The sequence below is a fragment of the Sus scrofa genome, chromosome X (genome assembly GCF_054392235.1).
Source record: "Sus scrofa isolate SSC_HxYL_T2T_F1_AM1 chromosome X, Sscrofa_HxYL_maternal_Yorkshire_Landrace_v2.0, whole genome shotgun sequence".
Lineage (NCBI taxonomy): Eukaryota > Metazoa > Chordata > Mammalia > Artiodactyla > Suidae > Sus > Sus scrofa.
The window spans coordinates 23464977-23479846 of NC_139401.1; positions in this window are offsets into that span (position 1 = coordinate 23464977).

The window sequence follows — 14870 nt, forward strand, 5'->3', positions numbered from 1 at the left end:
TGTTTGTTTTGTTTGTTTGTTTTGCTTCACACTCGAGGCATATGGAGGTTCCTAGGTTAGATGTCTAATCAGAGCTACAGCTGCTGGCCTACGCCACAGCCACTGCAACGCAGGATCCGAGCCACATCTACAACCTACACCACAGCTCACAGCAATGCCAGATCCTTAACCCACTGAGCAAGGCCAGGGATTGAACCCACAACCTCATGATTCCTAGTCAGATTCATTTCTGCTGTGCCACAACAAGAACTCTGACAGTAGTAATTTCTTGGATAATATAAAAATCCATGTTAGAATCCAAAGAGACTTAGTGTTCAAGTTAGACACTCATGCCAAAAGGTAGGCAGTTATTCTCTATCTTTCCACAATACGAGATGTTAGATTGACTCAAACTAATATCAACTCTTAACAACTATAACATGTATGGAGTACATGCCACATGCTAGGCACTGTGGTAGGAGTTAGATGCATTATTTTACTTAATTTTCACAGCAGCTGTTTACATTCTTTATTTTACAGCTAGCTAGCAAAGGTAGACTCAGCTTTTGAACCTTGATGGGTAATTTTAGTTTCTGTACTCTTAACACTCCACTGTAGCTCACCTCTGTTCCTTTGAGGGTGGCAGGAAATAACAGGTAGAGAGCACAATCACCTTCCATAGTATCTGGGATCCTCCTTTTTTCTAAATTCACATTTTTAGCTTGTACCAAATTTATAAGTAACAACTTACATGTTGTTTATATTTAGTTTAACAGATACAAGTTGAATCCCTTAATATAGGTAGCCAGCTAGTCACAAATGACCACATACAAAGCTGAGCTCTAGGGCTATTTCATCATCCCAATATGGAAATGGCTTTACTATAATTTTGTCTTTTTTTCTAGGGCCGCATCCACGGCAAATGAAGGTTCCCAGGCTAGGGGTCTAATCAGAGCTGTAGCCACTGGCCTATGCCATAGCATCTGCAACCTACACCACAGCTCATGGCAACGCCAGATCCTTAACCCACTGAGCAAGGCCAGGGATCAAACCTGCAACCTCATGGTTCCTAGTTGGATTTGTAAACCACTGAGCCACGACGGGAACTCCCACTATAATTATTTACAGACATGCCAGGTAGTTAAGGGAACTGGGACCCAAGAGAATTTGCCTCATCCTGTCTTCCACACTAATCCCCTCTCATGTGTCATAAATGACAAGCATTTGGACATGGACACGGGAATCTGCTGTTCATAACCCTTTGCTACAGCAAAGTATGTTCTAAGTGCTAGCTTACAGTCAATTTTATAAGTTGACTACTAATACTTTAGCATTCACAAAGGTTTGTGATAACCTTGTATATCAATACTTGCAATACAACTGGAATCCTATTCTCAGGTTTCCTCCTTCTAGTCTGAAAAGTACAGATTTTTTACTCATGGAATAAGTTTGGGAGCTTTTTTAGCCTCATGTTTTCAGATACATTTCTAAGGAGGACAGCTATCTTTAGATCCATTCAAAAAAGCCGGTATTTTTTTAGGGCCGTACCCACAGCATATGGAAATACCCAGTTTAGGGGTCGAATCAGCTACAGCTGCTGGCCTACACCATAGCCACAGCAACATAGGATCTGAGCCACGTCTTCAATCTACACCACAGCTCATGGCAACGCCAGATCCTTAACCCACCAAAAAAGGCCAGGGATCAAACCCACAACCTCATGGTTCCTAGTGGGATTTGTTTCTGCTGCACCATGATGGGAACTCCCAGTTACTGTTTTCATTCACCTTTCAAAAACTACTGATCACCTACTCTATAAACACATCGCATATATCGGTGACCAAAAACAAATTTCTGTCCTCAAGGAGCTTTGTATTTAAGGCAGGTGCTAGTAGTGTAGTAATTTCCAGGTACCTACAAATAAGTGAAAATACATCCTGACTCACCACTTTTCACATTAACTCAGTAATGTTAATTGCCTATGAATAAAACAGCATTAAGTGCACTCCTCAGTGTCTTTTATAGCTAACCCTTCAAACAGCTGACTTCTGAAGGTGCACAAGCCCAAAAGTGTATCTAAAGATGATCTCATGTGTCCATTTACAGAAGACAAGCAAGAGTGTTCTGAAAGAATATTCCCTTGCCCTGTTGGAGAGGATGGGCCCCAGGATGGACCAGGACACAGCTACAGGAGACCTATTCTTAAGCATGTGGACCTACCTTAATCTTGAACAGTGGTTCTCAACTGGGGACAAAATTCCCAGGGGACATGGTCATATCTGGAGGTATTTTTGGTCGTCACAACTATGGAAGTGCTACTGGCATCTAGACGCCAAGGATGCTGTTAAATGTCCTATAATGCTCAGGAAATACAATATAACAATTATCTGGTCCAAGGTATCAATAGCAGCAAGGCTAAGAAACCCTTCTCTAGAGAGAGTTGCCAACAGATTAAAGAAAGGAGACCAGTATAGTTGAGTAGTAGCTACCTGTGCAGCAGGAAAGACATGACAGTAGACGCTTATCAAAAATAATAGGTCAACACAAAGAAACGGAAAGACAAACCATGTTCTTGGATTGGAATGGTATTTTCGAAAGGACTCTACCACCCAAGGCAGTCTATAGATTCAATGCAATCTATAGATTCAATGCAATCCTCGTCAAATTACCAATGGCATTTTTCACAGAACTAGAACAACAAACAAATTTTTTTAATTTGTATAGAAACACAAAAGACCCCCCAAATAGCCAAAGCAATGTTTTTGTTTGTTTGTTTTTGTCTTTTTGCCATTTCTTGGGCCTCTCGCAGCACATGGAGGTTCCCAGGCCAAGGGTTGAATCAGAGATGTAGCCGCTGGCCTACGCCAAAGTCACAGAAACACGGGATCCAAGCTGCGTCTGCAACCTACACCACAGCTCATGGCAATGCCAGATCCCCAACCCACTGAGCAAGGCCAGGGATCGAACCCACAACCTCATGGTTCCTAGTCAGATTCGTTAACCACTGAGCCACAACGGGAACTCTTAGCCAAAGCAGTCTTGAGAAAGAAAAACAGAGCTGGAAGAATCAGGCTTCCTGACTTTAGACTATGCTATAAAGTTACAGTCCTCAAAACAGTATGGTACTGGCACAAAAACAGAAATATAGATCAGTGAAACAGGATAGAAAGCCCAGAAATAAACCCATGCACCTGTGGTCAATTAATGTACGACAAAGAGGCAAGAATAAACAACGGAGAAGACAATCTCTTCACTAAGTGGTGCTGGGGAAAAAATGGAGTTAGATGTAAAAGAATGAAATTAGAACATTCTCTAACACCATACACAAAAATAAATTCAAAATGGATTAAAAACCAAAATGCGAGACCAGATACTATAAAACTCTTAGAAGAAAACATAGGCAGAACACTCTCTGATAAACTGCAGCATTATCTTCTCAGATGTACCTCCTAGAGTAATAAAAACAAAAGCAAAAAATAAACAGTAGTTCCCTGGTGGCTCCATGGGTTGGGGATCCAGTGTTGTTGCTGCTATGGCTAGGCTCACTGCTTTGGTGCAGGTTCGATCCCTGGTCCAAGAACTTCCCCATGCCACAGGTGCAGCCAAAAATAAATAAATAAGACCTAATTAAACGTAAAATCTTTTTGCACAGCAAAGTAAACCATAAGCAAAACAAAGACAACCCACAGAATGAGAGAACATATTTGCAAAGGAAGCAATCGACGAGGGATTTATCTCCAAAATATACAAACAGCTCATGCAGCTCTGTATCAAAAAAAGAAAACCCAATCAAAAAGTGGGCTGGAGATCTAATAGACTTTCCAAGAAGACACATAGATGGCCAAAATGCTCATGAAAAGATGCTCAACATCACTAGTTATTAGAGAAATGCAAATCAAAACTGCAATGAGGTATCACCTCACACCAGTCAAAATAGCCATCATCAAAAAGTCTATAAATGGGGAGTTCTGTTGTGGCACAGCAGGTTAAGGATCGAGCATTGTCACTGCAGTGGCTGGGGGTCACTGCTATGGCATGGGTTAGCTGCCTGGCCCAGGAACTTTCACATACCACAGGCATGGGGAAAAAAAAAACCTACAAAAAATGCTAGACAGGGTGTACAGAAAAGAGAACCCTCATACATTGTTGGTGGGACTGTAAATTGGTATAATTACTTCAGTGAACAGTATAGAAGTTACTTTAAAAAACTAAATGTGATCCAGCAATCCCACTCCTGGGCGTCTATACAGTAAAAACACATAATTTGAAAAGATACATGCACCCCAATATTCAGTGCAGCACTATTCAAAATAGCCAAGACATGGAAGCAACCTAAATGTCCATCGACAGAAGAATGGATAAAGAAGATGTGATATATATATATATATATATATATATATAATGGAATATTACTCAGCCATAAAAAGATAAACTACTGCCATTTGCACCAACATGGATGGAACTAGAGATTATCATACTAAGTCAAATATATGATATCAATTATATGCAGAATCTCATTTTTAAAATGATTCAAATGAACTTATTTACAAGACAGAAACAGACTCACAGACATGGCAAACAAACTTATGATTTCTGAAGGGGAAACATAGAAGTTAGGGATTGACATATACACACTACTATATATAAAATAGATAATCAAGGACCTACTGTATAGCACAAGGAACTCTACTCAATATTCTGTGATAACCTTTACTTTCAGAAAAGAATCTGAAAAAGAAGAGATATATGCATATGTATAAATGAATCTGAATCACTTTGCTGTATACCTGAAACTAATACATTATAAATCAACTGTATTGCAAGACAAAGTAAAAATTAAATTTTAAGAAAAGGTTCAGCAGGAGTTGCCTGGGGGCTTAGGGGGTTGAGAACCCAGCACTGACACTGCTGTAGCTCGGGTCACTGCTGTGGTGCGGGTTCAATCCCTGGCCCAGGAACTTCTGCACACTGGGGTCATAGCCAAAAAAAAAGTTCAGCAAAATGATAACAATAATAGTAACTAACATTGCTATTATAATAAAGCAAATGTGGCATAATGTTAAAAATCATAATAATAATAATAGGTCAAGAGGTGGCCTCAAGTTTCTATGAAACACACTAGGCAATGTCTTTTCAGTGCACTAGCACTTTTTTGTTGTTTTTTGGGGCTGTACCTGCAGCATATGGAGGTTCCCAGGCTAGGGGTCGAATTGGAGCCGTAGCTGCTGGCCTAGGCCACAGCCACAGTAATGTGGGATCTGAGCTGCATCCATGGCCTACATCACAGCTCACAGCAACACAGGATCCTTAACCCACTGAGTGAGGCCAGGGATCAAACCTGAGTCCTCATGGATGCTAGTCGGACTCGTTTCGTCTGCACTAACACTTACATAACATCTATAATTCCCTGCTTCCCCCTCAAATTTCTGATCTTCTGTTGAATATTCCCCAGTTAAGCCTTGTCTTTGCCCTGACCGTTACAGTGGTCATTGCAGAGTGCTCTTTCAGGGATTTCGTAATCCCCAGGACCTATCTCATACAAGGAGCCTCTCCCCACTCTCATTATCTCTTCTACATCTAATTCTACATCCTAAACTTTCCATCTGTCAGTAGACTTCCAGGTTTTATATTTTGTTCTCAAATACATTAACCACTATTTTATTAGTTAATGATATTTTATACACTAAGCCCCCCATATGTTAGCATGGAATGCATCCCTTTATCTTGTCACCCATGAATTCTGACATGTCATTGAAGTATCCTCAGATAGAGTTATTAACATATGAATATGAAGAAGTATGTATTTAAGGTAAATAGTCCATAAAAGTCTCCATGCCAGTTTGTGGTGGGGTGTGGATGTATAAATATTAATATGTTTGTGTGTACACATACATATACATTTCTAAAAAAAATCATTAAATTTTTTTTGGCCACGTGGAAGTTTCCAGGCCAGGGATCAAACCCACACTGTAGTTGCAACCTGCATCACAACTGCAGCAATGCCAGATCCTTAACCCACTGTGCCACAAGGGAACATCCAAAATCATTAAATTTTAAAAGGAAGTAAAATGTTTATCACATTTACTATGTATTTAGTCTTACATATCAAAGCAACTTTTACCAATTCCATTACTTCTGTAATAACACAATTTGAGCATTTAAGTAAAAATCCTGAAAATCACACTTAAGTAAAAATCCTAAAAAATATTTTTTTTTAAAGATCCACCATCTTGAGACTTAAGCTTATAAGTTTTTTTTTTCCATTTTCAGCCATACCTGCATCCACAGCATATGGAAGTTCCCAGGCCAGGGATCAAATCCAAGCTGCATCTGCGACATACGCCACAGCAGGAGCAATACCAGATCCTTAACACACTTGGCCAGGCTGGGGATTGAAACAGTAATGCCACAGAGACAAGCCAGATCATTAACCCACTGCACCACAGCAGGAACTCCGCTTATAATTTTTTAAATTAACAAATTAAAAAGCCAAGTCAAAAATACCCCAATTCACCTAAATCATGCATTCATTTATACAGAAATTATTTATGACCTGTGCATGTGAAAGGTACTTTGCTAGACAATACAGATAAAAACTAGGACACGATCCATTCCCTCCAGAAGCCCACAGTCTCCCAAGTGAAATCAGCATGTACAAAGAGCAATACAGTGAATAAATGTAATAAATGCTGAAACCAACCTGTGTTGGTTCCAAGGCCAACCAACATAAGCAAGGAGGGAAGATGTCACGGAAGAGGGGACGTGTAAGCCCATTTCCTATTCCTCCACTGAAGGCCGTAGGGTCTGCCAGTAAGTATACTATTCTTATGTAAAAAGGCAGTACTGGAAGTTCCCATGTGGCACAGCGGGTAAAGGATCCAGCATTGCCGCAGCTGTTTGATCCCTGGGCCAGGAACTTCCACATGCCGGGGATGCAGACAGAAAACAAAAAGGCAGTATTTGTGACCTAACCTCAAGAAACAAAGAGCTAACTGGTCTTCCTCTCTTCATGATCATCTAGTGGGAGATGGTACATACTTTAAGGTAACTGGCTAGAATTTGAGGACCAGCGTATAGTCAAGGATAGAATGAAGGTTAAGAATTGAATCTGCAAGCCCAGATTTATTCATTTGAAGCCCTGGCCATTTGTACAGCCAAGCCAGGACATCCAAAAAAGGATTTGTAAGTTCTCTATGAAAGGAAGTTACGCTGCACTGTAACCCAAAGGCCACAAGATGGCGCCCAGCACACCAAAATCCTCTTGTCCTAAGCCCCCACCCCACCCCCCACTCCGGGATTTCAGGATAAACTAAAAGAGCAACTAACTCAAAAGATTATTTTTTGTTTTTTAACAAATCAAATTTAGGGAAAAAAATAACCTTTAAGATTAAGATCAATTCAAAACTAAGTACAACTCAAGAGTTCCCATTGTGGCACAGTGTAAACAAACCCAACTAGTATCCATGAGGTTGCAGGTTCAATCCCTGGCCTCGCTCAGTGGGTTAAGGATCCGGCGTTGCTGTGAGCTGTGGTGTACGTCGCAGATGCGGCTCGGATCTGGCGTGGCTGTGGCTGTGGCGTAGGCCAGTGGCTACAGCTCCAATTTGAACCCTAGCCTGCGAACCTCCATGTGCCAGGAGTGCGGCCCTAAAAAGCCAAAAAAAAAAAAAAAAAAAAAACCCACACACAGAAAATAAAAACAGAAAAACAGGACTAAGTACAACTCAAGTAAGCATCTTAATCTGTACTGAGAATACTCCTTCCATCAATGACCATGACACAGAAGTACATTCTACACTGTGACCTAGCACTCTGTAAATGTGTGTGCATCACACACATGCACAGCTTTCACACAATACTTAACTGTTACTACACGTGATGCACTCTTTTGTTTTTGTAATGTTGGCTACACCGCACAAAATTTCATGACCCACTAATATGTTTTTGTTTTTTGGTTTTTTTTTTGCTTTTTAGGGCCACACTCGCAGCACATGGAGGTTCCCAGGCTAGGGGTCAAATCGGAGCTGTAGCCACTGGCCTAAGCCACAGCCACAGCCATGCCAGATTCAAGCCGCGTCTGCAACCTACACCATAGCTCATAGCAACTCCGGATCCTTAACCCACTGAGTGAGGCCAGGGATCGAACATGCAACGTCATGGTTCCTAGTTGGATTTGTTTCTGCTGAGCCAGAACAGGAACTCCTAGGTGTTTCTTTTTTTAAACAAACACATACATATATGTAAGTTACCAGGTCAGGGATCAAACCCATGCTACAGAAAGAACAATGCTGGATTCTTAATCCACTGCACCACAGGAGAAATCCTAAAATATCTGTTAAAAATATACATATATTATATATAGATAGATAGATGCCATAAATACCTGGTATAAATAGCTTATCTTGTGTAGTTTTCATTTTCCTTCCATTATGTTTGGTTCACCTATTTTAGCCATACTATTCCCGCTATCAAAGGTGCACAATTTCTGTGACACAAAAACCAAAATATCCTACCTTTGCTTTTATTAGTATAATTCTTTCTCTGATTATATATGCCATGCTCACAGCATGAGGAAGTTCACGAGCCAGATATCAAACCTGCACCACAGCAGTGCCCCAAGCCACTGCAGTGACAACACTGGATCCTTAATTCACCTAGCTGCACAGGAACTTTTTCTCTGAGGTATTAATTTATCAATTCTTCTGGCTTACTGAGTGGTTTTCAGAAGGTCTTATTTTATTTGGAAGCTCCATTTTTTTTTTATCATACACATCTCAAACGGAATTTGATTTAATTATGTGCAAAATATTTCACTAACCAAACAACTAAGTCAACTGAAGGAAAACAGACCTAAATCAGGAAACTGCAATGAGAACACTACCTCTCCTTCAGTGAAGAAGGAAACAGAACCTAAAGCAATGATGAGTCTCCCACCCCATCCCCTGAACTAGCCAGTTGCAGCCGCAGGTAAGACTTCACAGGGGTGGACATCCGGGCCAGCACTGCTCCTCCCGTGTCATGCTGCCTGCCCAAAACCCACTCACTGGACCAAAGGACCCCAAGTCCACCTCAGGTTGATCCCCTTACATCAAAACAACCCCATGACACAACATTTTCACCTAGGAGCAAGGTAACTGGTCACGGGCCCTTAAATATTTCTGAATTTGTCAAATCCCTATTTTTAATTCCTTTTTCCTGTTACCAATTTTAAAGCAACTCATTATTTGTTGTCAAGGGAAGGAGAGAAAACATTCACGAATCAATTCAGAGAGTCAATTACAACTATAGCAGAAGTTTTTCTCTAAGAGGAAATCAAAACAAATGCCAAAAATATGTGAACCATCCTCCTCTCTTATGTTTGATTCAATTGTATTCTGACACATCTATACACACACACACACACACACACACACACACACACAAGCTAATCCTTTATCATAGTAGCTGAGAAAAATATGTATGAAATGTGTCAAAGGGCCAAGATTCTAGACTTTGTCTAGGCCTACCCCACCTATCCCCACCCACGTACAGTTACAAGGTAGGCTGCAGAAGTTATTCATCCTAAGCCTCACTTTCGCCATCTGCAAAAGTGGGTAATAATGGTATTGACCTCAAAGGGTGAGTGTAAGGATTAAATGAGAAAATACATTTTGGGGTCATTAGCACAGTGCTAAGTATCCCTTATGTGCCAGCTGTACATAAAAATTCCTGTTTTATGATGATTGTATCTTGTAACTGATTTTTTGCCATACCACACTAATATATAAGTTGCCATGGGGTTCTATATAACCAAATAAAAGAATCCCTAATTACTTCCAAATGTTTTCATGTTAAAGTATAAAGCACTGAATTTGACCTTGAGGCACAGAAAGAATAACACAAACGTGTATTCTCTATATTAAAATGAAGACAAATATAAACTTTCACCATCCTCCTGATACACTTCCTTCCGCCTCCCTTTTCTAATCTACATGATATTCTAAAGGAGTATAATGCTAAAAGGTTATTATTCAGAATTTGTTGTAAAGTAAAATACATTATTACAAGGTAACATTTTATAAAACATCAGCAGTGACAGCAAGCAATTATACTGTTCAAAAACAAGGCTGCTGGAAGTTCCCTTGTGGACCAGTGGGTTAAGTATCTGGTGTTATCACAGCTGTGTCAAAGGTCGTAACTGGGGCATGGGTTTGAACCCTGAACTGGGAACTTCCACATTAAAAAAGGAAAAAAAAAGGAGTTCCCGTTGTGGCGCAGCAGAAACGAATCTGACTAGGATCCGTGAGGACTCAGGTTTCATCCCTGGCTTTGCTCAGTGGGTTAAGGATCTGGCATTGCCATGGGCTGTGGTGCAGGTCGCATATGTGGCTTGGATCTGACGTTGCTATGGCTGTGGTGTAGGCTGGCGGCTACAGCTCCGATTTGACCCCTAGCCTAGGAACCTCCATATGCCACGGGTGCGGCCCTAAAAAAAAAAAAAAAAGCAAGACTGCCAACCCTGGAAAGTCACTCAGATCTAAAATGCTGTCCTAACTTTGCTGTTAACATAATACTAGTACTTCATTCTCCACAGTAAGACAGAGCATATTATTCTTCGACAATATACATACTGCCTTTCAATGTTACAAAATAGAATACAGGGTATAATCCCAGCTTTGTAAAAGTTATAAAAACTCCTGGTGTGTTCCACTTATTCATAGGTATTAAGAACAACAAAAAAAGTCCATGCTCTAATAAGTTTCATTACAAAGTTAAACAGGTGCCCTAATGGTCTTACTTTTCAGTCTTTTGTAAGCTAATATGCATTATAAAATACCAGAGGAGGGTATCTTATGCACGGTTTCCCAATGTTACTTGTCAAAATGTTTATAAGACAGTTTTTTTTCTTTTTTGGTCTTTTTGCCTTTTCTAGGACCGCTCCCGCAGCATATGGAGGTTCCCAGGCTAGGGGTCTAATCGGAGCTGTAGCCACCGGCCTACGCCAGAGCCACAGCAACGCAGGATTCGAGCCGCATCTGCGACCTACACCACAGCTCACGGCAACGCCGGATCCTTAACCCACTGAGCAAGGGCAGGGATCAAACCTGCAACCTCATGGTTCCTAGTCGGATTCGTTAACCACTGAGCCACAACGGGTACTCCTGTTTATAAGACATTTTATAAAATTTTATAAATTCTATTAAATTATGATATAAACATACAAAATGTTTACAAAAGAGCATCTCACCAGTGTCCAGAGGATTCACCCAGGAAAGACAGATGGATGCTTAGAATTACTCAGGCCCTTACCTTCCAGCCCTAGACATCACTGCTTTTAGAACCTGTGTTCCCTTCTCAGCGACCTTGAAATCATCCAACATGGTGGCCTTTTCCCAGTGCTGTGCTTGTGACCTAGTGCACACTCCCTCCCAGTGCTCATCTTTGTGAACTTCCATGACACCAAGGCTCACTCTTCACAACAATGGCTTTTGAAAGGCAGGATGATGACAAAGTGAGGAGGTGGCATCTGGCTGGCTGCTTGTGGAGCCCACAGGCCACCATTTAAGAAACCAGACTATTAAAAGAGCCCTGGTTGGCCCCCACCCAGCCCAGCCTCTGCACAGGTGTCAGATGCTCCAGCCCCAGACAAGCTTCCAGCTGAGCACAGCTGCTTGAGGGGCCCCAGCCAATACCACACAGAGCAGAAGAACCTCCCAGATGAGTCCAGCCTTCTCTGCAGGAACTCATTGAAAAGAAAAATAAAATGTTGAATTCCCTGGAGTGGGGTGGAGGGTGAACTTGAGTTCTTCAGGAATCAAAGTGACTGGTTCTGTTCAAAAAGAGGAGAGAAAGCAGATCGCATAGAGATTGCAGGTAGCAAAGCGAATGTGTAGACATGTAGCACGTGGGGGTTACCATGACAAATGGAGCCACAGCATCACAAGGGCACACACAACCCAGTGTAAAGTATAATGGCATAAAGTGAGCTCTTCTAAAGAAACTGATGATACCATCCTCAAAGGCTGCCCAGTGAAGAACTACCTAAGCAAAAACTATGAACTCGGTAATAAATGCCTGACTTAAAATAAGGCTATCTCAACGTGAACTATTCAATATAAAACCATGTCAAACCCACATTAGGAAGTTCTGTGCTAGACAAGTAGTAGTGCAGGTACTGGTTACAAGTCTACTATGCCTTAAAGAAGAAGAACAGAATACTCAACATTTATAACCTACTGTATATCCTTTGGAGTTTGCTTCATCTCATCTTCTTAAAGTCCTGCATTAAAAAATAAAAATCTCAAGTTCCCATTGTAGCTCACCAGGATAAGAAGCTGACTGACATCCATGGAGATGCAGGTTCGATCCCTGACCTCGCTCAGTGGGTTAAGGATCCAGCATTTCCATGAGTGGTGTAAGTCACAGATGCGGCTCAGATCTGGCATTGCTGTGCTATGTCATAGGCCAGCAGCTGCAGCTCCAATTCAACCCCTAGCCTGGGAGCATCCACATACTGCAGGTGTGGCCCTAAAAAGCAAAATCAAATAAAATAAAAATCTCTAGTTTTTATATTATAAAAACTTTTACTGGTAGACAACAGATTTTTTAGTTAAAAATCTGATATCCAAAATTACTTGAACAATCAATTTGAGCAAAAAGACAATAAGCAATTTTCTAAAGTTCCATCTCAGTAGAATTCAAAGAAAGGCAATTAACAAATGCCATTTTTACTACTCAGCCATAAAAAAGAATGAAATAATGCCATCTGCAGCAACATGGTTAGAACTAGAGACTCTCATACTGAGTGAAGTAAGTCAGAAAGAGAAAGACAAATTACCATAAGATACCACTTTATATCTGGAATCTAATATATGGCACAAAGGAACCTTTCCACAGAAAAGAAAATCATGGACTTGGAGAAGAGACGCATGGTTGCCAAGGGGGCGAGGGAGAGAGTGGGGTAGTTGGGGAGCTTGGGGTTAATAGATAGAAACTATTGCTTTTGGAATGTATTAGCAATGAGATCCTTCTGTGTAGCACTGGGAACTATGTCTGGTCACTTCTGATAGAGCATGATAATGTGTGGAAATAGAATGTATACATGTATGTGTAACTGGGTCACCATGCTGTACGGTAGAAAAAAAATTGTATTGGGAAATAACTATTAAAAAAACAATAATAACAAAGAAATAAATTTAAAAAATAAAAAACAAATGCCATTTTTGATCTATTGAAATGGCAAACATGTTTTTAAAAGCAAAAGATATATATACTATATAAAACGGGAAACTATATGCAGTTATCTTGTAATTAACCATAACAGAAAATATGAAAAAGTATATATGTGTATGTATATATATATACACATATATAATGTGTGTATGTGTATATCACTTTGCTGTATGCCTAAAATTAACCCAACATTGTAAATCAAGTATACTTCAATTTTTTAAAAAAGTAAAGGGGGACTTCCCGACATGGCTCAATGGTTAACAAATCGACTAGGAACCATGAGGTTGTGGGTTCGATCCCTTGCCTTGCTCAGTGGGTTAAGGATCCGGCGTTGCCATAAGCTGTGGTGTAGGTTGTAGACGAGGCTTGGATCTAGCGTGGCTATGGCTGTGGCTGTGGCTGTGGTGTAGGCCAGAGGCTACAGCTCCAAATAGACCCCTAGCCTGGGAACCTCCATATGCCGCGGGTATAGCCCTAAAAAGACAAAAGACAAAAAAAAAAAAAATTAAAAAAGGGTAAAATTTGACCAAGTTCAGGGAAATTGCTAATGACTTAAGTGAATGTGTATAACTGTTCTGGAGGGTTATGTGAAATACATATTCAAAGCTTTGAATGTGTGCATACTTTTCTGACCTACAGATCACTTAATTAACTGTTTTCCAAAGGAAATGGTTTAAGGATTAAATATTCTAGCATTAGGATATTTACTGCAACATTTCTTAGAGCAGCAACAAAAGCTCTTGCAAAAGCTTCCATGTCCAGCAATAAGTGGTTAAATACATAATGTACAATCTCTATGTCAGCATGTAGTAGGTCACTTAACTGAACTCTGCTTAACACATTCACACAATGCCCCAGGGGCTGTCCCTTCCTGTGAACCACCTCAGGGTCCCCAGAGGGTTACAGGTAGCTCTGCCAAGTGCTGTGCTCCAGGGCCAGGTGATGCTCAGGATGGTAGTGAACACAGTGCAGGGAGGTGAGGACCACTGCTAGCCAGCTTAGAGCGTAGGACACACTGGATTCCATGAGTCAGACTGCACGCCTCCAGAGTTGTGGTCTTGTGGCTATTTACGCCAAAAAGGCTCTTTCATATTAACTATGGTTTCAATAAACATTAAATCAATACAAGAACATTTAAAAGCACTCCAGGCAATTCTGAGACAAAGCCAAGTTTGTGACCACTGACCAAGAACCCACACTCAGGATAGCTTCCTTTCTGGAAACACCTTTGCAGAGATGACTTTTTTCCTCTTGCAGCCTGGTTTTTCTCTCTTCTGAACTTGATCAATTTCCCATCCTGTCAAAGAAACTGGGTCTTGGCTGCAGACTCATCGGAACCCTCCCTTTGGGTTGCTAGGTGTCACAGTGATACTGGGCATGGCCTTCCTGGCTATAGTCCCAGAAAACAGCACTCTGGCCCCACACCACCTGGTTCTGAATCCCAGCACCATGACCTACTAGCTAGGAGCTTGAGCAAGTGACTTAACCACTCTGCTTCAGATTCCTGAGTAACCAAACCCTACGAGTGGGTTATAGCACCTACCTCATGCTGCTGGTAGAAGAAGAAAATGGGCTAATACACACCAAGTGCTTAAGGGAGTACCTAGCACACCACATGTGCTCCATAAGCATAAGCAGTTGTTATTTTATTTTTTGTCTTTTTTTGCTATTTCTTGGGC